The 25000-nt window shown below is 48.1% G+C and overlaps 1 long non-coding RNA gene and 1 pseudogene across 1 annotated transcript in view; one reads left to right on the forward strand and one right to left on the reverse strand.

Moving 5' to 3' along the window:
• LOC126474987 (uncharacterized) overlaps nucleotides 1-25000 on the reverse strand; it is a 234542-nt gene that overhangs the window by 38947 nt on the left and 170595 nt on the right. The gene's annotated exons all lie outside the window — the stretch shown is intronic.
• On the forward strand, nucleotides 8666-8820 carry LOC126476492 (5.8S ribosomal RNA; annotated as a pseudogene).

Here is a 25000-nt window from a genome sequence, read left to right on the forward strand (position 1 = left end):
ACGTGGCGAAAAGTTTGACTTGAACGATATATATGAACAAGCAGTTTTAGCAAATGGACGTATCACATTTGACTGGAACAAGACTTGGCCAAATGACAGAATCCACACATACTTTCCACAAGAACTAATGACAAAAATCACCATTGGACAACTTAACGCCCACAACAGCAGACTTGTGATGCAGGAGCTGGATTTGATCTGTCTGCAAGAGCCGTACTCCCTAAATGGGAAATTAGTTTTTACAGCCGCGACATGGCAAGTTATAAGCAGAGGAGAAGACCCAAGATCGGCAATAATTATCACTAACAAAATCCTAAGAGCCATAGTTTTGACACAATTCACAACCAGCCACTGCAACGTCGTGGAGTTGTAATCTCCATCTGGTAACATTATCCTTATCAATATGTACTTTCAGTATGGTGATGACACCGAAAGACACCTGACACACCTTACCACAGTTATCACGGCGTTGCGGGGGCGAAAAGTAATTATAACTGCCGACATAAATGCTAAATCCCCCCTATGGTACAGTGGCACAAGGGACCCAAACGGTGAGAAGGCAGAAGAGGCCATCATGGCCTTGTAGCTAGTGGTGGCAAATAAGCCTGGAAACCCTCTGACATATGTGGTGGGAGGTGGCCAAGGCACAAACATTGATGTGACCTTGGCTACGCCTAATGCGGCACACCTAATTCAGCAGTGGGAAGTGGTAGAGAACGCCACCACTAGTGACCACAATCTCATTACTTTCAGTGTGGGAGACAGGGAGAGCTGCTGGACCATGGGGTGGAAGGTGCAATATAATTACAAAAGAGCCGACTGGGAGAAACTGGCTAGGGAGTGCGACATTCCTGCACTACCAGAAGGTGACGGACACTTGGACTATGACATAGACAACAGAGCTGAGGAACTGATGACGACAATAACTCGAGCGGTGAAGGCTGCTGTACCTACTAGGAGGAAGGCCATAGCGGCCTCTCTGTCACCATGGTCAGCTGAACTAGAGGAGATGCGCCGGTCTGTCAGAAGGCTCAGGAGTCACTACCAGCGCAGTGTCGTCTGGCTAGAAAGACAAAGACGGCTGCAACTATACCGGGAAGCGAAAGAAAACTTCCACAGACACCTACGTGAGGTAAGATCTGAAAGTTGGGAAAACTTTGTTCTAAACCAACTTGCTTTAGACCCTTGGGGAGTTCTCTACAAGCTTGTCCGGGAAAAAATCCGCTCTCCAATGGAGCTCTCAACCGTCAGGCGTGGGGATGGGATGACGGAGTCTTGGCAGGAAACTGCTGAGGTCCTTCTCCAGTCCCTGCTGCCTTATGACACAGCAGATGGAGAAACAGACGAACAACAGCAGCTGCGGGAGAACTATAACAGCAATGAATATGGAAACAATACGGCAGTCTACCCTTTCTCTGAAGAGGAGGTAGCTGCCCATATAAAATCCCTGAAGATAGGGAAAGCTCCCGGGCCAGATGGCATTGTTGCGGAGGTGGTGCAATTTCTGGCTCCCCAGATAGTCGCCCCTCTAACTCATCTTTATAACGAATGTCTTAGGCAAAAAAAGTTCCCTCGAATTTGGAAGAGGGCAAATGTAGTGATTATCAAGAAAGGAGCTGACAAGGACCCAGCAGAAACAAAATCCTACCGCCCAATCTGCCTGCTTGATCTGCTTGGGAAGGTTCTGGAGAGACTGCTGGCTGACGGACTGGCTGTGCACCGAGTGCTGTGCGGGATGAGCAGCAGACAATTTGGCTTCAGGCCTGGGCGATCAGCATCTGATGCAATCGCCCTGGCGGCTGACGTCTGTGGCTCTACCCCGTACAAATACGTTGTTGGCATCATGGTGGACATAAGTGGCGCCTTCGACAACCTGTGGTGGCCTTCGCTCTTCTCCTGCTTGCGGGAGAAGGAGTGTCCATGGCCGCTATATGGGTGTTTGAGGAGCTATTGTGAGGATCGGGAGGTCTGGCTATCATCCCCTAGCACAAGGGTAAGAAAAATAATCACTAAGGGATGTCCCCAGGGCTCCGTACTAGGTCCCCTGTTCTGGGACATCCACATGGAACCTCTATTAGACAAACTACAGCAAAGTGATGATGTGCTAGAGGTGATAGCCTACGCCGATGACCTCCTCCTATTGGTTGGCGGCCGAAGCCGAGAAGACATAGAGCCTAAAATAGAACATGCAATAGGAACACTACAACTTTGGTGCCGGAAAACTAAGATGACAATTTCACCAACTAAGTCAACATACCTCCTTCTAAAGGGACAACTAGTCAGAAATCCAACAGTTAGGATAGAGGGCTCACCAGTTCTCAGGCGACATGAGACTCGATACCTGGGCATCATCATTGTTGAGAGGTGGTCATTTGGCAGACACATTGAAACCGTAACACAAAGAGCCTTACAAGTACTCAACAACCTCATCTCCATTGGACATAAACGTTTCCACCTCCCACCACATGTTATAAAACTATATAATAATAGCATACTCACCTCCACAGTGGGTTACGGTTCTAGAGTCTGGGCACACTGGCTCACGAGGGTGGTGCCCGCCGTGACAGTGAGAAGAGTACAGAGAAACATGATTATGAGATCAATGGTGGCTTACAGGACCACGCCGGGAGGAGCCCTATTAGTCATAATGGGACTCTGCCCCTTAGATATTAAAATTCGAGAGCAGGCCGCTTGGTACTGGGCAAAAAAGGGGAACTTGGATGAAATAGAAGAAATTCTAGGGAGTAGGGTTGAAAATAAAGTTGAGATCAGGTTAAGAGGGGATCAGCTGCGGCAACATTCATGGGAAAGCGAAGAAACAGGGCGCAGAATCTTTGACTTCTTACCAGATGTCAGGGAAAGAATGGGAATGACATATTTCGAACCAACTAGGGGACTGATTCATCTTCTCACTGGCCATGGAACCTATCCGACATACTTATGTCGATTTGGGAAAAAGGCGACACCCGTGTGTGACTGTGGTGTTCTGGAGGGTACTCCTGACCATGTAGTCTCCGAGTGCCCCCTTTTCAATGATGTGGCCTCTGTGTTACGAGACCAACTACCCCACAATGACACATTCAGACTGTTGAGACAACGCGACACTTTTCAGATTATCAACGAACTGGCTAACGCGGTATCACGGAAAGTCTTAAGGGACTACCTGCGAGAACCGAACTAGCACCTTACAAAGACCCTTTACATACCGATGAAGTCTAGTACCCTATTCCCAAACCGCCTGAGCGCGGAAAGGCCGACTTCTTCAGTCTAGAATCCGCCGCACTTCGGGATTAGGGGGAGTGGGGTGCATTTATACACCGAATTAGACAACGCACCCTATCTCGGCCTTAGGATAAGTTTAGTTGTAGGACCTAGTTTATAGACTTTATTTATAGGAACCTGCAGCGACTAACACCATGGCCTGCCCAGTGTCAGGGGCACGCTCATTGGGGTTAGCTCAATGAGCAAGGCCTTATAGTAGGTTTATATTTTCAGCTGACACATTTGTAACGCTGCAGGCTTTAGTGACTAGTCCATAGTAAGTTAGGTTACCACTTTGTACTTAATAATACTTTACTATGCCTATTGTAGTTCCCATATAGTGCTCTTATTAACTAGTTACTAAATCATATGTAGAATAGCTGCAATAAAATGAATAAATGTAGATGTATTACGGCCCACTAATCACATAAGGTAGTGGGCTACATTGTATGATTAATAAGCTTTTGGAAATAATGATTTAAAAAAAACAAAAGAAACAGAGTCCCGACCAGAGATGGAAGGGACGCTTTTATTTGATCAAAACCAATCGGACGGCTCGTCCGGTCCATTTGCCTTGGTGACTCTGAATAACTTTGGGCTGATCGCATGGTTCTCGTACCGGCGACGCATGTTTCGAATGTCTGCCTTATCAACTGTCGATGGTAGGTTCTGCGCCTACCATGGTTGTAACGGGTAACGGGGAATCAGGGTTCGATTCCGGAGAGGGAGCCTCAGAAACGGCTACCACATCCAAGGAAGGCAGCAGGTGCGCAAATTACCCACTCCCGGCATGGGGAGGTAGTGACGAAAAATAACGATACGCGACTCATCCGAGGCCCCGTAATCGGAATGAGTACACGTTAAATCCTTTAACGAGTATCTATTGGAGGGCAAGTCTGGTGCCAGCAGCCGCGGTAATTCCAGCTCCAATAGCGTATATTAAAGTTGTTGCCGTTAAAAAGCTCGTAGTGGGATTTGTGTCCCACGCTGTTGGTTCACCGCCCGTCGGTGTTTAACTGGCATGTATCGTGGGACGTCCTGCCGGTGGGGCGAGCTGAAGGCGTGCGACTGCCTCGTGTGTGCTCGTGCGTTCCAAGGCGGACCCCGTTGAAATCCTACCAGGATGCTCTTTATTGAGTGTCTCGGTGGGCCGGCACGTTTGCTTTGAACAAATTAGAGTGCTTAAAGCAGGCAAGCCCGCCTGAATACTGTGTGCATGGAATAATGGAATAGGACCTCGGTTCTATTTTGTTGGTTTTCAGAACCCGAGGTAATGATTAACAGGGACAGGTGGGGGCATTCGAATTGCGACGTTAGAGGTGAAATTCTTCGGTCGTCGCAAGACGAACAGAAGCGAAAGCATTTGCCAAGTATGTTTTCATTAATCAAGAACGAAAGTTAGAGGTTCGAAGGCGATCAGATACCGCCCTAGTTCTAACCATAAACGATGCCAGCCAGCGATCCGCCGCAGTTCCTCCGATGACTCGGCGGGCAGCCTCCGGGAAACCAAAGCTTTTGGGTTCCGGGGGAAGTATGGTTGCAAAGCTGAAACTTAAAGGAATTGACGGAAGGGCACCACCAGGAGTGGAGCCTGCGGCTTAATTTGACTCAACACGGGAAACCTCACCAGGCCCGGACACCGGAAGGATTGACAGATTGATAGCTCTTTCTTGATTCGGTGGGTGGTGGTGCATGGCCGTTCTTTTTTTTTTTATTTTATTTATTTATTTATTGTTCCGTGGGACCACATTTAGGAGAAGTCTCCATGGTCATGGAACGAGTCAATACATGAAATTATAACACGATTGTAGAAACAGATAAAATGAAACAAGTCGTTAGTTTAAATAAAGAAAATCAAGAATGTAACACTGGAATTTGCTTAATTTTTTATCTCTTCCAGGAGCTCCTCGACAGAATAGAAGGAGTGAGCCATGAGGAAACTCTTCAGTTTAGACTTAAAAGTGTTAGGGCTACTGCTAAGATTTTTGAGTTCTTGTGGTAGCTTATTGAAAATGGATGCAGCAGAATACTGCACTCCTTTCTGCACAAGAGTCAAGGAAGTGCATTCCACATGCAGATTTGATTTCTGCCTAGTATTAACTGAGTGAAAGCTGCTAACTCTTGGGAATAAGCTAATATTGCTAACAACAAACGACATTAAAGAAAATACATACTGTGAGGGCAATGTCAAAATTCCCAGACTATTGAATAGTGGTCGACAAGAGGTTTTCGAACTTACACCATACATAGCTCGAACAGCCCGTTTTTGAGCCAAAAATACCCTTTTTGAATCAGAAGAATTACCCCAAAAAATAATACCATATGACATAAGCGTATGAAAATATGCGAAGTATACTACTTTTCGTGTTGAAATGTCACTTATTTCAGATACTGTTCTAATGGTAAATAAAGCGGCATTTAGTTTCTGAACAAGATCCTGAACATGGGCTTTCCACAACAGCTTACTATCTATCCGTACGCCTAGGAACTTGAACTGTTCCGTCTCGCTTATAACATGCCCATTCTGTCTGATTAAAATGTCAGTTCTTGTTGAATTGTGGGTTAGAAACTGTAAAAACTGAGTCTTACTGTGATTTAGCTTCAAATTATTTTCCACAAGCCACGAACTTACTTCATGAACTACATTATTTGATAATGTTTCAATATTACACACAAGATCCTTCACTACCAAGGTGGTGTCATCAGCAAACAGAAATATTTTTGAATCACCTGTAATACTAGAAGGCATATCATTTACATAAATAAGGAACAGCAGTGGCCCCAGCACCGACCCTTGGGGAACGCCCCATTTAACAGTGCCCCATTGGGACTGAACATCATTACCACTCTCAATATTGCGGAGGATTACCTTCTGCTTTCTGTTCTTAAAGTAGGAGGCGAACCAATTGTAAGCTACTCCCCTTACTCCATAATGTTCCAACTTCTGCAGTAATATTTTGTGGTCAACACAGTCAAAAGCCTTCGTTAAATCAAAGAAAACACCTAACGTTCTCAACCTTTTATTTAATCCGTCCAAAACCTCACAGAGAAAAGAGAATATAGCATTTTCAGTTGTTAAGCCATTTCTAAAACCAAACTGTACATTTGACAGCAAATTATGTGAATTTAAATGCTGCAGTAACCTTGTATATACAAGCCTCTCGATAACTTTAGCAAACACCGATGGCATAGAAATAGGTCTATAATTGTCAACATTATCCCTGTCTCCCTTTTTATAAAGTGGCTTCACTACCGAGTACTTTAATCGGTCAGGAAACCGACCACTGCTAAAGGAAAAGTTACAGATATGGCTAAGTACTGAGCTAATATACGTGGAACAATACTTCAGTATTCTGCTAGATACCCCGTCATATCCATTAGAGTTCTTGGTCTTTAGTGATTTAATTATTAACTCAATCTCCCTCTTGTCAGTATCGTGGAGGAGCATTTCAGGTAACAGTCTCGGAACACTTTTTTCTAAGAGCGCTATATGATTCCCTGTTGGGACTAGGTTTCTATTTAGTTCACCTGCTATATTCAGAAAGTGATTATTAAGTACTGTACATATATGCGACTTATCAGCAACACGGACATCCCCACTACGCACTGATTCTATATCCTCGACCTGTCTCTGCAGACCAGCCACTTCCTTTACGACTGACCATATGGTTTTAATTTTATCCTGAGACTTAGCTATTCTATCTGCATACCACATACTTTTTGCCTTCCTAATAACTTTTTTAAGCACCTTACAATACTGTTTGTAATGGGCTGCTGCATTTAGATTTTGACTGTTTCTAACGTTTTGATATAATTGCCACTTTGTTCTACAAGATATTCTTATCCCTTTAGTCAGCCACCCAGGCTGCCTGTTTGTGCTAGTACCCTGTTTTAAACGTTCTAACGGAAAGCAACTTTCAAAGAGCACGAGAAAAGTCTTGAGGAAAGCATTATATTTATCGTCTACTGTATCAGCACTATAAACATCTTGCCAATCTTGTTCCTTGATAAGGTTTACAAAAGTCTGTACAGCAACTGGATCAGCTTTCCTAAAAAGTTGGTAACTATATTTAACATGTGTTGAAGCACAAAAATCTTTTAGACTTAAAATTTGTGCATCATGATCTGAAAGGCCATTCACTTTTTTGCTAACAGAATGCCCTTCTAATAATGACGAATGAACAAAAATATTGTCTATGGTTGTTCTACTGTTCCCTTGCACTCTAGTTGGAAAGAATACGGTTTGCATAAGATTATATGAATTAAGGAGGTCTACCAGCATCCTTTTCCTTGCACAATCACTTATACAATTAATATTGAAGTCACCACATATAACTAACTTTTTGTATTTCCTATAAAGTGAATCAAGAACCTCCTCTAGCTTTAGCAAAAATGTTGTGAAATCGGAGTCTGGGGATCTATAAATAACAACAGTAAGAAGTTTAGCTCCACTAAATTTAACCACACCTGCACAACATTCAAACACCTTTTCAGTGCAGTACTTTGAAACATCAATTGACTCAATTAGTTGGTGGAGCGATTTGTCTGGTTAATTCCGATAACGAACGAGACTCTAGCCTGCTAACTAGTTGCGTGACATCCTTCGTGCTGTCAGCGATTACTTTTCTTCTTAGAGTGACAGGCGGCTTCTAGCCGCATGAGATTGAGCAATAACAGGTCTGTGATGTCCTTAGATGTTCTGGGCCGCACGCGCGCTACACTGAAGGAATCAGCGTGTCTTCCTAGGCCGAAAGGGGTGGGGGTAACCCGCTGAACCTCCTTCGTGCTAGGGATTGGGGCTTGCAATTGTTCCCCATGAACGAGGAATTCCCAGTAAGCGCGAGTCATAAGATCGCGTTGATTACGTCCATGCCCTTTGTACACACCGCCCGTCGCTACTACCGATTGAATGATTTAGTGAGGTCTTCGGACTGGTACGCGGCATTGACTCTGTCGTTGCCGATGCTACCGGAAAGATGACCAAACTTGATCATTTAGAGGAAGTAAAAGTCTTAACAAGGTTTCCATAGGTGAACGTGCGGAAGGATCATTACCGACTAGATTGCATGTCTTTCGATGTGCGTGTCGTGTCACGCAACACGCTACCTGTACGGCTCGCAGTAGCCGTGCGCCGCGTGCGGAACCACGCGTGCTTCTCAAAACTAACGGAAAGGTTGTGTGGTAAGAGCGCTGAAGCTCAGGAGCGGCTGGCCTGCGGCACCTGGCGCCTCGCGCCGGTTTTGAATGACTTTCGCCCGAGTGACTGTCCGCTCCGGTGTGGAGCCGTACGACGCCCATCGGCCGTGAGGCCGTTGGACACAGAACGCTGGAACAGGGGCCCTCAAACGCCTCAGTCCCGCCTATGCAACTGTCTTGAAAGAGACCGTGGAAATAAAGAAAAAATCACCCAGGACGGTGGATCACTCAGCTCGTGGGTCGATGAAGAACGCAGCAAATTGCGCGTCGACATGTGAACTGTAGGACACATGAACATCGACGTTTCGAACGCACATTGCGGTCCATGGATTCACTTCCCAGGCCACGTCTGGTTGAGGGTCGGCTACGTATACTGAAATGCACGGCGTTTGCCCCGCTTCGGAGACATGGGAGTGTCGTGGCCGCCTGTGGGGCCGGCCGCGTCCCCTTAAACGTGCGATGCGAGCCCGTCGCCTGGCGGTTCGCTTACCGGTACTTTCTCGGTAGCGTGCACAGCCAGCTGGCGGTGTGGCGTGCGACACCTCGTACAACGACCTCAGAGCAGGCGAGACTACCCCCAGAATTTAAGCATATTACTAAGCGGAGGAAAAGAAACTAACAAGGATTCCGCCAGTAGCGGCGAGCGAACTGAGAAGAGTCCAGCACCGAACACCGCAGGCTGCCGCCTGTCGTGGCATGTGGTGTTTGGGAGGGTCCACTACCCCGACGCCTCGCTCTGAGCCCAAGTCCAACTTGAATGAGGCCACAGCCCGTAGAGGGTGCCAGGCCCGTAGCGGCCGGTGCGAGTGTCGGCAGGACCTCTCCTTCGAGTCGGGTTGCTTGAAAGTGCAGCTCCAAGTGGGTGGTAAACTCCATCTGTGACTAAATATGACCACGAGACCGATAGCGAACAAGTACCGTGAGGGAATGTTGAAAACAACTTTGAAGAGAGAGTTGAAAAGTATGTGAAACCGTTCTGGGATAAACGTGAGAAGTCCAAATGGTGGAACGGGTGAGATTCACGCCCATCTGGCCACTGGCCTCCGCCCTCGGAGGATGGGGCCGGCCGCCCGCGCGGAGCAATCCGCGGCGGGGTCATGTCCGTTTGCCTTTCCACTCGCCGCGGGGTGGGGCCGTTCCGGTGTGCGGTGGGCCGCACTCCTCCCCTAGTAGGACGTCGCGACCCGCTGGATGCCGGCCTACGGCCCGGGTGCGCAGCCTGTCCTTCTGCGGGCCTCGGCGGTTGCCGTCTGTTGGGCAGAGCCCCGGTGTCCTCGCTGGCTGCCCGGCGGTATATCTAGAGGAGTCGATTCGCCCTTAGGGCGCTCAGGCTCCAGGCAAGCGCGCGCGGTTCTTACCGGATGACGGACTTACCTGGCCCGGCCCCGGACCCGCGCCGCTGTTGGCTCGGGATGCTCTTGGGCGGAATAATCGCTCCCGTCAGCGGCGATCCAGCTTTGGACAATTTCACGACCCGTCTTGAAACACGGACCAAGGAGTCTAACATGTGCGCGAGTCATTGGGCTGTACGAAACCTAAAGGCGTAATGAAAGTGAAGGTCTCGTCTTGCGCAGGCCGAGGGAGGATGGGGCTTCCCCGCCCTCACGGGGCTTCGGTTTCCTCACTCCCTGGGCGTCTCGTCCTCATTGCGAGGTGAGACGCACCTAGAGCGTACACGTTGGGACCCGAAAGATGGTGAACTATGCCTGGGCAGGACGAAGCCAGGAGAAACCCTGATCGAGGTCCGTAGCGATTCTGACGTGCAAATCGATCGTCGGAGCTGGGTATAGGGGCGAAAGACTAATCGAACCATCTAGTAGCTGGTTCCCTCCGAAGTTTCCCTCAGGATAGCTGATGCTCGTACGAGGCTCATCCGATAAAGCGAATGATTAGAGGCCTTGGGGCCGAAACGACCTCAACCTATTCTCAAACTTTACATGGGTGATATCTCCGGCTTGCTTGATATGCTGAAGCCGCGAGCAAACGACTCGGATCGGAGTGCCAAGTGGGCCACTTGTGGTAAGCAGAACTGGCGCTGTGGGATGAACCAAACGCCGAGTTAAGGCGCCCGAATCGACGCTCATGGGAAACCATGAAAGGCGTTGGTTGCTTAAGACAGCAGGATGGTGGCCATGGAAGTCGGAATCCGCTAAGTAGTGTGTAACAACTCACCTGCCGAAGCAACTAGCCCTGAAAATGGATGGCGCTGAAGCGTCGTGCCTATATTCGGCCGTCAGTCTGGCAGTCATGGCCGGTCCTTGCGGCCGGCCGCGGAGCCCTGACGAGTAGGAGGGTCGCAGCGGTGGGCGCAGAAGGGTCTGGGCGTGAGCCTGCCTGGAGCCGTCGTCGGTGCAGATCTTGGTGGTAGTAGCAAATACTCCAGCGACGCCCTAGAGGGCTGACGCAGAGAAGGGTTTCGTGTGAACAGCCGTTGCACACGAGTCAGTCGATCCTAAGCCCTAGGAGAAATTCGATGTTGATGGGGGCCGTCATGGCATGATGCACTTTGTGCTGGCCCCCGTTGGGCGAAAGGGAATCCGGTTCCTATTCCGGAACCCGGCAGCGGAACCGATACAAGTCGGGCCCCTCTTTTAGAGATGCTCGTCGGGGTAACCCAAAAGGACCCGGAGACGCCGTCGGGAGATCGGGGAAGAGTTTTCTTTTCTGCATGAGCGTTCGAGTTCCCTGGAATCCTCTAGCAGGGAGATAGGGTTTGGAAAGCGAAGAGCACCGCAGTTGCGGCGGTGTCCCAATCTTCCCCGTGGACCTTGAAAAGCCGGGAGAGGGCCACATGGAGGTGTCGCGCCGGTTCGTACCCATATCTGCAGCAGGTCTCCAAGGTGAAGAGCCTCTAGTCGATAGAATAATGTAGGTAAGGGAAGTCGGCAAATTGGATTCGTAACTTCGGGATAAGGATTGGCTCCGAGGATCGGGGCGTTTCGGGCTTGGTCGGGAAGTGGGTCATCGCTAATGTGCCGGGCCTGGGCGAGGTGAGTGCCGTAGGGGTATCGGTAAGTGCGGGCGTTTAGCGCAGGCGTGGTCTACTCTCGCGGTTGGTCGGCCTCGTGCTGACCGGCGATGCAGAATGCGTGCACTTGCACGGCGTTCGCGCCCTGGTGCTTCACCCTGCATGCAGGATCCGAGCTCGGTCCCGTGCCCTGGCCTCCCACGGATCTTCCTTGGTGCGAGGCCGCGTCCGCTTAGTGTGCCCCTCCGGGTTCGCGCGGGTGCGCGGATTCTCTTCGGCCGCCATTCAACGATGAACTCAGAACTGGCATGGACTGGGGGAATCCGACTGTCCAATTAGAACAAAGCATTGCGATGGCCATAGCGGGTGTTGACACAATGTGATTTCTGCCCAGTGCTCTGAATGTCAACGTGAAGAAATTCAAGCAAGCGTGGGTAAACGGCGGGAGTAACTATGACTCTCCTGGCCTTGAAGAAGATGGGGCCAGCCTTCGACGGTGCAGGCCTAGGCGAGGTACAGCGTGAGATTGAGGTGCTGGAACGGCACCTTACGTGGGAGGGACACCTCCTCAAATCGTCGACGCAGGTTGGAGAGATGTGGGCCACGCGCCTGCACGTTGCCTTTGACGGTGCGGCGCTGTCATCCTCTGCCGCCGTCAAGAAGCAACATCAATGTGTCGCCGACACCAGTCGCCTGCTATCTGGGCGTAACTACATCGACGCCCTCCGTGCCCGCATCAACGCCTTCCCGACGAGGGCGAGGCGCAGTCGGGGGCGGGAGGCGGACACCAGATGCCGCGCGAGCTGCCAAGTCGTGGAGACAGCCAACCACGTACTACAGGCTTGCTTCAGGACGCATGGGTCCCGAGTTAAACGACATGACGCGATCGTGCGCTATGTCGCTCGTGGACTCGTGCAGCTGGGCTTCAACGTCTCTGTGGAGCCCCACCTCCGAACACCTGAGGGAATCCGCAAGCTTGACGTGGTGGCGGTTAAAGACGGCATCGCCCGCGTGATCGACGCCCAGGTAGTCGGAGATCATCTCCGGCTCGACTGGTGTCACTCACAGAAGGCGGCCTACTACGACACGCCGTCCATCAGGCGTGCCATCTCCAACCTGCACCGAGACGTCGAGGAGGTGACTGTGTCCACCGCAACATTGAACTGGAGGGGTGTTTGGTCTCCAGCGTCGGCGAAGGACCTCTCTACACTTGGATTTCGACCCCGAGAACTGGCAGTACTTAGCACAAGGGTACTGCAGAGCTGCTACATGAGCTATCGGATCTTCGAGCACGTGACGGCGCCACGCCCGATGGAACGAGCCGGCGTCGGATAGGCTGCTGGTTATCTCTTCACCTTGACTCCTGAGGCCTATCCACAGGAGGAATAACCCGTCTTTATTCTAGTTTTCTCTTGTCTTTCCATTTGTGTTTTCTTCCCTCATATATTTACATTAGTTATTATTTGGTGTCGCCCTGTAAGTCCCCACCCCGGTGGTGGACATTGGCGAATTACATCGACCTAACATTATTACACCATGACTATGTAATACACTCCTGGAAATGGAAAAAAGAACACATTGACACTGGTGTGTCAGACCCACCATACTTGCTCCGGACACTGCGAGAGGGCTGTACAAGCAATGATCACATGCACGGCACAGCGGACACACCAGGAACCGCGGTGTTGGCCGTCGAATGGCGCTAGCTGCGCAGCATTTGTGCACCGCCGCCGTCAGTGTCAGCCAGTTTGCCGTGGCACACGGAGCTCCATAGCAGTCTTTAACACTGGTAGCATGCCGCGACAGCGTGGACGTGAACCGTATGTGCAGTTGACGGACTTTGAGCGAGGGCGTATATTGGGCATGCGGGAGGCCGGGTGGATGTACCGCCGAATTGCTCAACACGTGGGGCGTGAGGTCTCCACAGTACATCGATGTTGTCGCCAGTGGTCGGCGGAAGGTGCACGTGCCCGTCGACCTGGGACCGGACCGCAGCGACGCATGGATGCAAGCCAAGACCGTAGGATCCTACGCAGTGCCGTAGGGGACCGCACCGCCACTTCCCAGCAAATTAGGGACACTGTTGCTCCTGGGGTATCGGCGAGGACCATTCGCAACCGTCTCCATGAAGCTGGGCTACGGTCCCGCACACCGTTAGGCCGTCTTCCGCTCACGCCCCAACATCGTGCAGCCCGCCTCAAGTGGTGTCGCGACAGGCGTGAATGGAGGGACGAATGGAGACGTGTCGTCTTCAGCGATGGGAGTCGCTTCTGCCTTGGTGCCAATGATGGTCGTATGCGTGTTTGGCGCCGTGCAGGTGAGCGCCACAATCAGGACTGCATACGACCGAGGCACACAGGGCCAACACCCGGCATCATGGTGTGGGAAGCGATCTCCTACACTGGCCGTACACCACTGGTGATCGTCGAGGGGACACTGAATAGTGCACGGTACATCCAAACCGTCATCGAACCCATCGTTCTACCATTCCTAGACCGGCAAGGGAACTTGCTGTTCCAACAGGACAATGCACGCCCGCATGTATCCCGTGCCACCCAACGTGCTCTAGAAGGTGTAAGTCAACTACCCTGGCCAGCAAGATCTCCGGATCTGTCCCCCATTGAGCATGTTTGGGACTGGATGAAGCGTCGTCTCACGCGGTCTGCATGTCCAGCACGAACGCTGGTCCCACTGAGGCGCCAGGTGGAACTGGCATGGCAAGCCATTCCACAGGACTACATCCAGCATCTCTACGATCATCTCCATGGGAGAATAGCAGCCTGCATTGCTGCGAAAGGTGGATATACACTGTACTAGTGCCGACATTGTGCATGCTCTGTTGCCTGTGTCTATGTGCCTGTGGCTCTGTCAGTGTGATCATGTGATGTATCTGACCCCAGGAATGTGTCAATAAAGTTTCCCGTTCCTGGGACAATGAATTCATGGTGTTCTTATTTCAATTTCCAGGAGTGTATATATGTGTTATTCATTTCCGATGAATAAAGACGGCTAGAAATAGCCAAATGCCTCGTCATCTAATTAGAGACACGCATGAATGAATTAACGAGATTCCCGCTGTCCCTATCTACTGGCCGCACAGGCTCACTCGGGTGAAACTGGCACATGTCATCAGACGAATACAGCGAAATGTAATCATGCGGTGTGTTGGTGCCTTTGGCACCACACCAACGGACGCTTTGTTGGTGATAATGGGACTTCACCTGCTGGATCTAATGATCAGGCAACACGCAGCTATGCACTGGATCCAAAAACGGGAATACGAAAATGTAACAGCACTCATAGGAGAACACATGAACAATATTAAACAGGTTAGAGAAAAAATTACAGATATCTGGCAAGAGCAGTGGCAGTCCTCGGACACTGGGAGAAGGGTCTTTGACTTCTTTCCCAGTGTCCGCGAGCGGCTTAAGATGAGACACCTTACAATAACACTCGGAGTAGTACACTTTCTATCCGGGCATGGCCCATATCCTACATACTTACACAGAATTGGCAGTATGCGGTCGCCTGAGTGTGTCTGTGGCGCCCCTGTGGGGACGCCCGAGCACATGGTTCTGGAATGCCCGGAATTCGACCCAGTTGCCAACGAGGCAAGACGGGAATTGCGGAACACACCGCTCATGGAGATACTTAGAAGCCCAGAAAGATACACCTTATTCCAACAACTAGTCGATCAGGTTTCTAAATTTGCAAAATTAATATTTGAGCGAAACGACGAAGATTAATAGAGAGAAAAGCTGTACTCCTCAGCCATGTCTGAGGAGTAATGTGCATCTATTCATAGACATGATACCAAGAAAAGACATAGGAAGGGAGGGTCGCTTGCCAGAGTGATGTGGATGTCCATGCCACTGTGGACGGGCGACCTCTGTCCGCCTTGCCTCAATGGAGCAGAAACAAATATTGCGGACAGCGAAGAGGGCAAGATGGACGAAGAAGGTAAGGCTCCCCAATCTATGGAAACATAGATGAGTGGGATGCCTTTGGGTAGTACTGAGTGAGTGTTCCACCTTCTCGCTTGTCCGAACATTAAACCGACTATTGACAAAAACTACCGCCTAGACATTAACAGTCAAATGAGACCTTGTAAAAAAAAAAAAAAAAATTCCATGCATGTACAAATATTTGTTGTTACTTAGCGCAGAAGAGCGCGTTTATTTTGTTGAAATGTAGTAGAGTAGTTTTTTGTTCTTTTCATGTAGAATTGTATAATTGAAGGGTGGTGGAGGGATGGAAAATAAATTCAAATAAATGCAGTGGTTTCTAGATAGTAGAAGCCGGCCCACCTCCTCGTGGTAGGGACAGAAACGCTCCTGGTATCCCGGAGCGGCTAAGTGGCCAGAAGGAATTATATAATTGTTAATTAGAACATTACATAGCATGTAAATCACTGTAATTGTAATAAAGTAGAATTGTTTAGTTATCACTACCCACTTAGGCTAACTAGATGGTGGGTCAATGTAAGTTAACAATAAATGTAAAAAAAAAATGTAAATGTCCCTATCTACTAGGAATAGAGAAGGAAATGTAAAGAAATTGAGGATATTACAGTTAAATATGAAGAATAGCATCACTGTGAGTAACGAGCTTCCTAAGGCAATGGAGCAGACACGAATTGATATAGCATGTTTGCAGAAACCTTATTCAAGAAATGGCAAACTGATATGTATCCCAAGTAATAGTAGAGTGATAACAGGAGATACACCACCGATGGCAGCATTGGTTGTAAAACCAGCAGATATAACTATTACTAGAATTACTCAGTTAAGTAATACTCGTGCAACAACAGTAGAACTGAAAAGAGGAAATGATACGTGGATAATAGCATCCTTGTACGCCCAATATTCCCATAACATAGAACCATATGCAGATTGGATTAAGATGGTGGCCGAATATGCAAGAGGAGGATAATTGCTCATCGCAGCTGATATTAACGCAAAGTCAACCGTTTGGCATGCAAACACTACAGATGATAGAGGAAGAATCATCAATGAAATCCTCGCTGAGCACAACCTATACGTTCTAAACAAAGAGGGAGAACCACCAACGTTCGACAATGGTAGGTCACAGAGCGAGATAGATATAACCATAGTAAACGACAAAGCCTTACCACACTGCCATAGGTGGGAAGTGCGACCAGGGCTTGTACATAGTGACCATAATGGGATAGTGATAGAGTTACATGGCACTCTAGAGACAAGTAATCGAGAAGGAAAGCAGTTCAATCTGAAGAGAGCAAACTGGCCTAAACTGAGACAGATAGTAGAATCAGCTGATCTTGCTTCAGAACGTGGTAGTGTGGACTACAGAATCCACGTCCTCACGCAACTGTTAGCGAGGCCACAGGAAGAAAGCATTCCAAAGCACAACTGCAGGCCCAAAACACGAACGCCATGGACAAATGAATTATCCCTACTTCGAAAAGATAGTAGGAAGAAACGCAAATTTTATCAAAAGGCGATAACCGCACAAGATAAAGAAATCAGACTGGCTGACTATCGTGATGCGAAGGCAAAATATAAAGAAAAATTAATCGCCGCAAGGAAACAGCATTGGGACAATTATGTCAAAACGCAACTAGCTGAAAATATTTGGGGCACTCCATATAAGCTATTGACGGAGAAGATTAAATCACTCACCATACTGTCAACACTGAAACAAGAAAATGGGAACATGACGAGAGGATGGAGGAGCACTGCGGAATATCTGCTTTTTAAACTTTTACCAGATGATGACTTGACGTCAGATAACCCAGAACACGCGAATATGCGACGACGTTTTAATGATGTCTATCTGACAGAAGCAGTAACTCCCCCTTTCGCAAATGAAGAAGTACAAAGGGCAATTCTCAGTGTGAAAAGTCGGAAAGCACCGGGCCTGGACAGTATATATCCGGAGACATTACACCAAGTAGCAGTATAGATAACGCCTTTCTTGACAAAGGCTCTAAACGATGCATTATCAGAAGGGAAAATACCGGCTTCCTGGAAAACAGCGAATACGGTGATAATAAAAAAGGCAGCAGATAAAGACCCTACAAATCCGAGATCATACAGGCCCATATGTTTATTAAACACCTTGGCGAAAGTTCAAGAAAGTCTTTTATGTGATCGTCTGCAGGCCCACAGAGAGCTTCAGGGGCTTAGTGAGCATCAGTATGGTTTTCGCAAGAATAAGTCAATAGATGACGCCATCAATCAAGTGCTTCGAATTATTAGTGATACTGACAGGAAATACGCAGTAGCAATATTGATAGATATACAAGGAGCATTTGACAACATGTGGTGGCCTGGATTGTTCTTGCGGCTAAGAGAGCTGCACCTCCCGGGAACCCTGTACTACAGCTTCAAAGATTACTGTCGAGATAGGGTCGTCCAATGGGAAGAAGGTAATAGGAAGGTAGTCAAAAAGATAACAAAAGGATGCCCACAAGGATCTATCCTAGGGCCCCTATTCTGGGATATCACAATTGAGCCACTTCTCAGCCTCATGGAAGAAAGTGTCAATACAGAAGGGATCATGGGCTATGCTGACGATCTAACAGTTTTAGTCACGGCGAACTCAAGAGCTGAATTGGAAACAAAGGCAAATGACACCTTGCTTGAAATGAACAATTGGTGCCAGAAATATAAGTTAACAATAGCCCCAGCAAAGACGTTATATATGTTGATGAAAGGAAACTTACAGCGGAATCCAGTGATAAGATTGGGTAATAATAACATTGCCAGGAAGAAGGTGACTGGATACCTTGGAGTCCAGCTATACGAAAGACTATCATTTATGCAGCATATAAAGCTCACAACCGACAAGGCAGTAGCTATTCTACATAAACTCGCCAGAATAAATACCGCAGAGTATAGGATGCCTCTAAGCATGATTAAGACATATTACTATGCAATATACGAGTCGATAGTGAGTTTTGCCTCTAGCACATGGGCACACTTACGTCTATCGACATATGTGACAGCCGCCAGAAGTGGTCAGTGGAATGTACTCCTGCGGCTATCTGGCGCTTTTGGAACAACATCTACTGAAGCCCTATGTGTAGTGCTTGGCACGTATCCTATAGATATAACAATAAGGTACAGAGCAGCAGCGTATTGGTTGAGACGAGGACAGAATCACAAAGTTCAGGAGATAACGGACGAGGATGTCCCAACCAGATACGACTTAAAGCGATGGAGACTGTTGGAGTGGCAAAGGCAGTGGGACACCAGTGAAAAGAGCAGGCGCATATATGAGTTTTTTCCTGATATTGAAGAGCGCCTGAAAATGAGACAAGCTGACCCAGGCGTAGGCATGATGCACTTCGTTACGGGTCACGGACCGTACCCAACGTATTTTAATCGTATATATCAGGACAGAGCTGCCAATTGCATATGCGGAAACGTGGGCACACCAGAGCATGTTGTTCTCCAGTGCAATAGACATGAACCTGGTGAGGCATTACAACTACTACAAGACGATGTGAAGCAAGTGCTGCGGGACCCTGATAAATGGAAGCTAATTAGTAACATGGCAGACAGAGTCTCGAGGGCCCTTAAGGAGGAGTACAGAAGAGACAGACAACGCCAAGCTGCGCAGATCCGGCCACAGCAACGACAGACACTCCAGAACGACAGTGACAGCGAAGAAACAGAGGGAGATAGCACTGATGAGAGCTAACACGATGTGCATATTAAGAATTGTAAAGTTGTAATGCTCTCTTGGCACAAATAGAGACTACAGATTTGATGTACTAATTGCAAGTTTTAAGACTGACTAATTGTAAGTTTTATGAATTGACGTAGTAGTAATATTTTAAGCTTTTAACTTGTTTTTGCGAAATTTAAGCTAGTGATTAACAACAATTTTAATGTAAATATTTATGTCCATGGCAAGTTTTATGTAATCACATCCTAGAAAGGTAAGGTTTTAATGTGTTAAATGCATGTAAAACAGCGAGCTTCATATGATATCTTTAATCCTAAGTTTTATATTCCTATAAAATTGGTAAAGTTTCAATGGTGATATAGAAGCAAATTAATATGAACACCAAATTAAGACTGTTTCAATTGAAAGTATGCATTCTTGATAAATGAACAATAACTGTATGTATAGTTAACTTAAACAAAAATTTTATCAATATACTCCAGCATGTTTAAGACATAATCTTTAACCATTACTTAATCTCATACAATATCTTAACTTACATTAACTTAAACTTTAGAATTATAATTTAAATCTATGTATATTTATTTTGTAATAAGTATTTACAGCTGCAATCTATACTTAGAAAGAGGGCATAGTGGTCCACCTCCACGTTGGTGGGGCACGGGCAACGACACACAAAGCATGGTTGTAGCGCTCTGTGTGTCGGCTAAGAGACCTGCCCATTAGCTAGAAAGGACCCGTCTTATGTACAAAGATGGCGGGTTATTACAAAGAGTAGCAGCAGTGAAAAAAAAAATTAAAAAAAAATTGTCCCTATCTACTAGCTGCGGCTGTCTCATGCTATGTGCCCCGATTTGTGTGGGCTCATGGTTGGTAATAGGCAGCAGGGGAAGGATGCGACTCGAACATCTTAGCCTCTCCTTCCCAAGTGCCCCTGCCCGCCTTCTCGCGGTGCAGCTGTTAAGCCTTCGGGCGACCGAAGGGCAGGGGCGCAACGGCGTACTGAATATCTTGTACGCCGGTTCAGGCGGCTGCATTTGTCGCGGCGGGATCCTGGCCCAAGTCGGCGAAGGTCACCCGCCTTGCCCCTGGAATTCCGGGGCATGATCCGCCAAGCCGGGGCGTAGTGACACGTCCCCGGTTAGGTTAGATGGGTCCAGACCCCCGAACGTCTGGGGGACCGGCCCGGCACCTGAGTAGGACCGGGTCCTTAGCCTTTTGGTGGAAACGCGGCCTAGTAGGGGGCAGAGGACGGAGGGTGAATCCGCTCTCCCGGAATGCGGGTGGCATTGGCCGGTAAGGGAGCGGGAGAAAACTGCGATGATGCAGCAGTCGAAGAGGACTAGTGCGCTGTTCCCACGGCGCGCTAAACCTAGCAGCTCTGTTGTTGAAAGCTCTTGGTCAAGGGGCGGGACCGGTGAGCGAGCTGCATTTAGCCTCCCCCCATGCCAGAGAGGCCGGTCCGGGGAAAGAGACGGGCCTCCCCTTTTTTCACTCTCTAAATGTCAAATATGGCGGAAAACATAGAGAGTGACGATGTGCCTGGATGCGAGATCGTAGAGAGCTTGTCTGTCGCTGAGCGACACGCAAGATTTTTAAAGTTGCTTGATTCGAGTATTAAGAATGGTAAGATCGGCAATTATGCCATAAATAATATCAGAGACTTTGTGTCGAGTTGGGCGATAGCTCACTCCCAATTAGAGGGACGGGTTATGGAACTTGAGCGCGAAAATGAACGTCTGAGGAGTCAGCCAGTCAGTGCGAAAACTTATGCCGCAGTCGCAGCTGCCTCTGTGGGCAAAGCGCCGACGGCAAAAGAAACTATTCAGAAAAGTATTCAGAAAACTGTACCTACTGTGTTTATAAAGCCTAAATCTGGTGAGGACATACGGGTACATCGGCCGAAGTGGCTGTGCGGTTAAAGGCGCTGCAGTCTGGAACCGCAAGACCGCTACGGTCGCAGGTTCGAATCCTGCCTCGGGCATGGATGTTTGTGATGTCCTTAGGTTAGTTAGGTTTAACTAGTTCTAAGTCCTAGGGGACTAATGACCTCAGCAGTTGAGTCCCATTGTGCTCAGAGCCATTTGAACTATTTTTTGACATACAGGTGGTGAAGTCCGTTTTTGAGAAATGCGTAAATCCGAAGCGAGACAAAATTAAAATTAACAGTGTCAGAACGGCCAAAAATGTCTTGATAGTTGAAACCGCAACTCAAGAGGACAGTAATAAGATACTTTCCAATTCCCAGTTAACGGAGAAAGTTAAATGTGAACCTCTGCGGAAACGTCGACCATTGATGTGTATGTACGATGTTCCAACTCATCTAAGTGCGGATGATTTGTTGGACGCGATATATATCCAGAATTTTGACGTATCAATGACTCGAGTTGAGTTCGATGAACAATTTAAGTTGAAGTTTAAAGTTGGTCCTCAGTAGAAACTGACAGTTCACCATGAGGTGGAGGTTTCTCCCGAGTTGTGGAAACTGTTGACAAGAATAGGTAGACTATATGTGGGATACTCAGCTCTCAATGTTAAAGATTACTTAGCAGTATCTAGATGCACTAAATGTCATGATCTGAACCATACCAATAAGTTCTGTACTGAAACTGAAGTTATCTGTGCCCATTGTTGGCAGACTGGACATGACAAAAGAGACTGTAAAAGCAAGGATCGCCCATCCATATGTATACCCTGCAGTAAGAGAGGGCGTAAATGTGGGGGAGTCAAGGACTGCCCAACTTACAAAATGTTTCTGGACAGAATAATTCAGAGAACTGACTATGGCGACCATTAAGACTGCTAAAAGAAAATCTCTGAGTAAAATTAAGCGAGATGCAGAGAGAGGCAAATTAATATCTAAAGCTCTTTCCACAGGTTCGTTCGCTGATCCAGAGTGCTTCTCGGGGTCAGCTGGCCATCTGACAGTGGAAGTTGGAGTTCAAACGGTGGACGATCTGGAGGCGGGTGTCAACCGCCTTTCGACTTAGCCGTCGACCTCCGCAGAAGAGGAATTAACGATGGGTCCAAAGGAGGATGAAGATGCATCACACGCCACTGCCCTGGTAACAGGAGGTGGTGGCAGTAATTGTGATAGAGACGGAATTGTAAATAGTGTATATACTAGTAGTGCAGTGGAAGTAGGCAGTAATGGTGACGGAGATGGAATTGTAAATAGTGTAGATACAAGTAGTGTAGTAAAAGTAGACAAAGATGAAAAATCTGGTGGAGGGATCATTTATAGACAAATTGATCCTAAAAATATATACAAAGATTTGGAGGAGTTGGTGCAGCTGTCAAGGCTGGAGGAGCCTTCGTTACTCACTACAGCACTGAGGCAGCTGGTCAGGAAGGGACACCCTAACGGAGAAGACATCACTTATCCTGTTCTGGAGGATGTAGATTGCATTCAGCTGTCTGCCGCTAACATTCCGCCTGAGTTGGAACAATTACAGGAATTAGTCATCAAACTTTTTGATAGGCGCGGTCGCAAATTTGATCTTGACAAGATCTTTAAGGATATGGTCAAAATGTACAGCCGAAATGTCATTGACTTTTCGAAGCCTTGGCCCGCCAGTCGTCTGCACGTCTTCTATCCCCCTGGGTAATGGGGAGATTTAGGATGTTGCAAATTAATGCTATGCGTAGCCATATGGTTACGCAGGAACTGCGTAAAGTGGCGGAAGAAGAACTGCTGGACATTATTATGATACAGGAACCAGCCTCCTGCGCTGGTCGAATCCCTGGCTTTCCGGCGGCCGCGCAGGTGGCGTTCTCTGGTGAGAACCCCATGTGTGCGGTTGTGGTCTTAAACAAGCTCATCAGATTAACCGTTTTGACTCAGTTTTGTAATGAACATATAACTGTGGTCCAAACAAACATGTTAACACATATATTATACATTGTAAATGTATACTGTCAGTTTCGACAGGGCATTGTTACTTTTTTGGACCAGCTAAGATGGATACTAAGGGCCTTAGCAGGCCAGCCAATAATAATCTGTATGGATGCAAATGCCAAGTCCCCGATGTGGCACAGCCTGGAGCGGGACGATCGGGGCTCAGAGTTGGAAGATTTAATAATGGAAGCGAATTTGATTGTTTTGAATCAACCTGGGTACCCGCCTACCTTCTCCGGAAGGGCTGGCGCGGTCTCAAACATCGATGTAACATTAGCCACTCTGGGTGCTGCGCCCCACGTGCTCCAGTGGTGTGTTTCCGAGAATGTCACGATTAGTGATCACAATTGTATATTTTTTAACTATGAGACAGAGGTCACAGAAGATCTCGGGGACTTGGTCGAGAGATACAATTATGCAAAAACGAACTGGGATAGGCTGGCGCAGGAGTTTCGACCTCCAGCGCTGGATATGGAAATTGCAGATGTGGACGGTGCAGTAGGAGACCTATTGGTTTCTATCGAAGCAGCTATTGCTGTTACTGTTCCTCGCGTCGCGAGATATGTTCGGAAGCAGGCTACTCCATGGTCCCCCGAACTGACCGCGCTTAAGCGGTCTGTCCGGCGGGCGCGGCGTAACTATCAAAGGAGTTTCGCCCAGGATGAGAGACAGTATCATCTGAGAATATACAGAAGATTAAAAGAGAGGTATATTAACATGGTACAGACCACAAGAAGATTATCCTGGGAAACATTTGTCAAGGACCAATTGGGGATGGACCCTTGGGGCGTCCCCTACAAACTGGTCCGGGAGAAAATTATGTCTCCGACCATGTTCTCCACCCTGCGATTGGACAGAGGTAGGTACACCACGACTTGGGAGGAGACAGCAAGTGTGTTACTGCACACTTTGCTACCTGACGATACAGACAATGAGGATACTGAGGAGCAGCGGGGAATACGCCAGGGACTGCTGCAGCAGTATGTTAATGAGGTGGCGGTTTACCCCTTCTCTGCTGAGGAGGTGGTGGCTGCACTTCATACATTTGCAAGGCGTAAGGCCCCAGGGCCAGATCATATTCCAGCTGAGATCTTGCAGTTCCTGGCCCCACAGCTCGATCCTGTGCTTGTCAAGATATATAATGCATGTCTGGAACGTGGTGTATATCCAACTCAATGGAAGATTGCAGAGGTGGTCATAATGAAGAAGGGTACCGAGAAGGAACCACAATTAGCAAAATCATATAGACCGATCTGTTTACTAGATGTTCTGGGCAAGGCCTTTGAAAAGTTACTGGTCGACCGATTGTACAGTCACCGAATGCTTTATGGCATGAGTGATCGGCAGTTCGGGTTCTGAAAGGGTCGCTCCACACAGGATGCGATCAATGAGGTTGCTCGGACTGTCCACTCTGCCAGGGCGACATACGTTTTGGGGATCATGGTGGACATCTCAGGAGCCTTCGATAACCTGTGGTGGCCAGCGCTCTTCTCCCGTCTTTGGGAGATGGGGTGTCCTGGTCCGCTGTATGGTTGTCTGCGGGCTTACTGTGATGGAAGGCTTGCCAGGGTAACTGCCCCTGGCACTGTGGTATCTAAGTGGATATCCCGGGGTTGTCCCCAGGGATCTGTGTTGGGCCCAGTATTCTGGGATATCATGACGGAACCTCTGCTGACCAACTTGCAGAGGGATGCCTCGGTGTTGGGGGTAGTTGCCTACGTGGACGATCTCGTGATACTGGTTGAGGGTAATAGTCGCATGGCAATTGAAGAGCGTTCAAGAGAGGCCATTGCCATACTGCTCAGTTGGTGTGGACAATCAAAACTGATGGTGCCACCTCAGAAATCGGTGTACATGTTGCTAAAAGGCAAGTTAAATAGAGATCCTACTGTACGAATTAACAACGTGGCAGTCTCTAGAAAGAAATCTGATAGATACCTTGGTGTGTACCTGGATGAAAGATGGAATTTCACAGAGCACATTGAGCAAGTGACCATCAAGTC

Source organism: Schistocerca serialis, chromosome 4 (assembly GCF_023864345.2).
Source record: "Schistocerca serialis cubense isolate TAMUIC-IGC-003099 chromosome 4, iqSchSeri2.2, whole genome shotgun sequence".
In the NCBI taxonomy this organism is placed as follows: Eukaryota; Metazoa; Arthropoda; class Insecta; order Orthoptera; family Acrididae; genus Schistocerca; species Schistocerca serialis.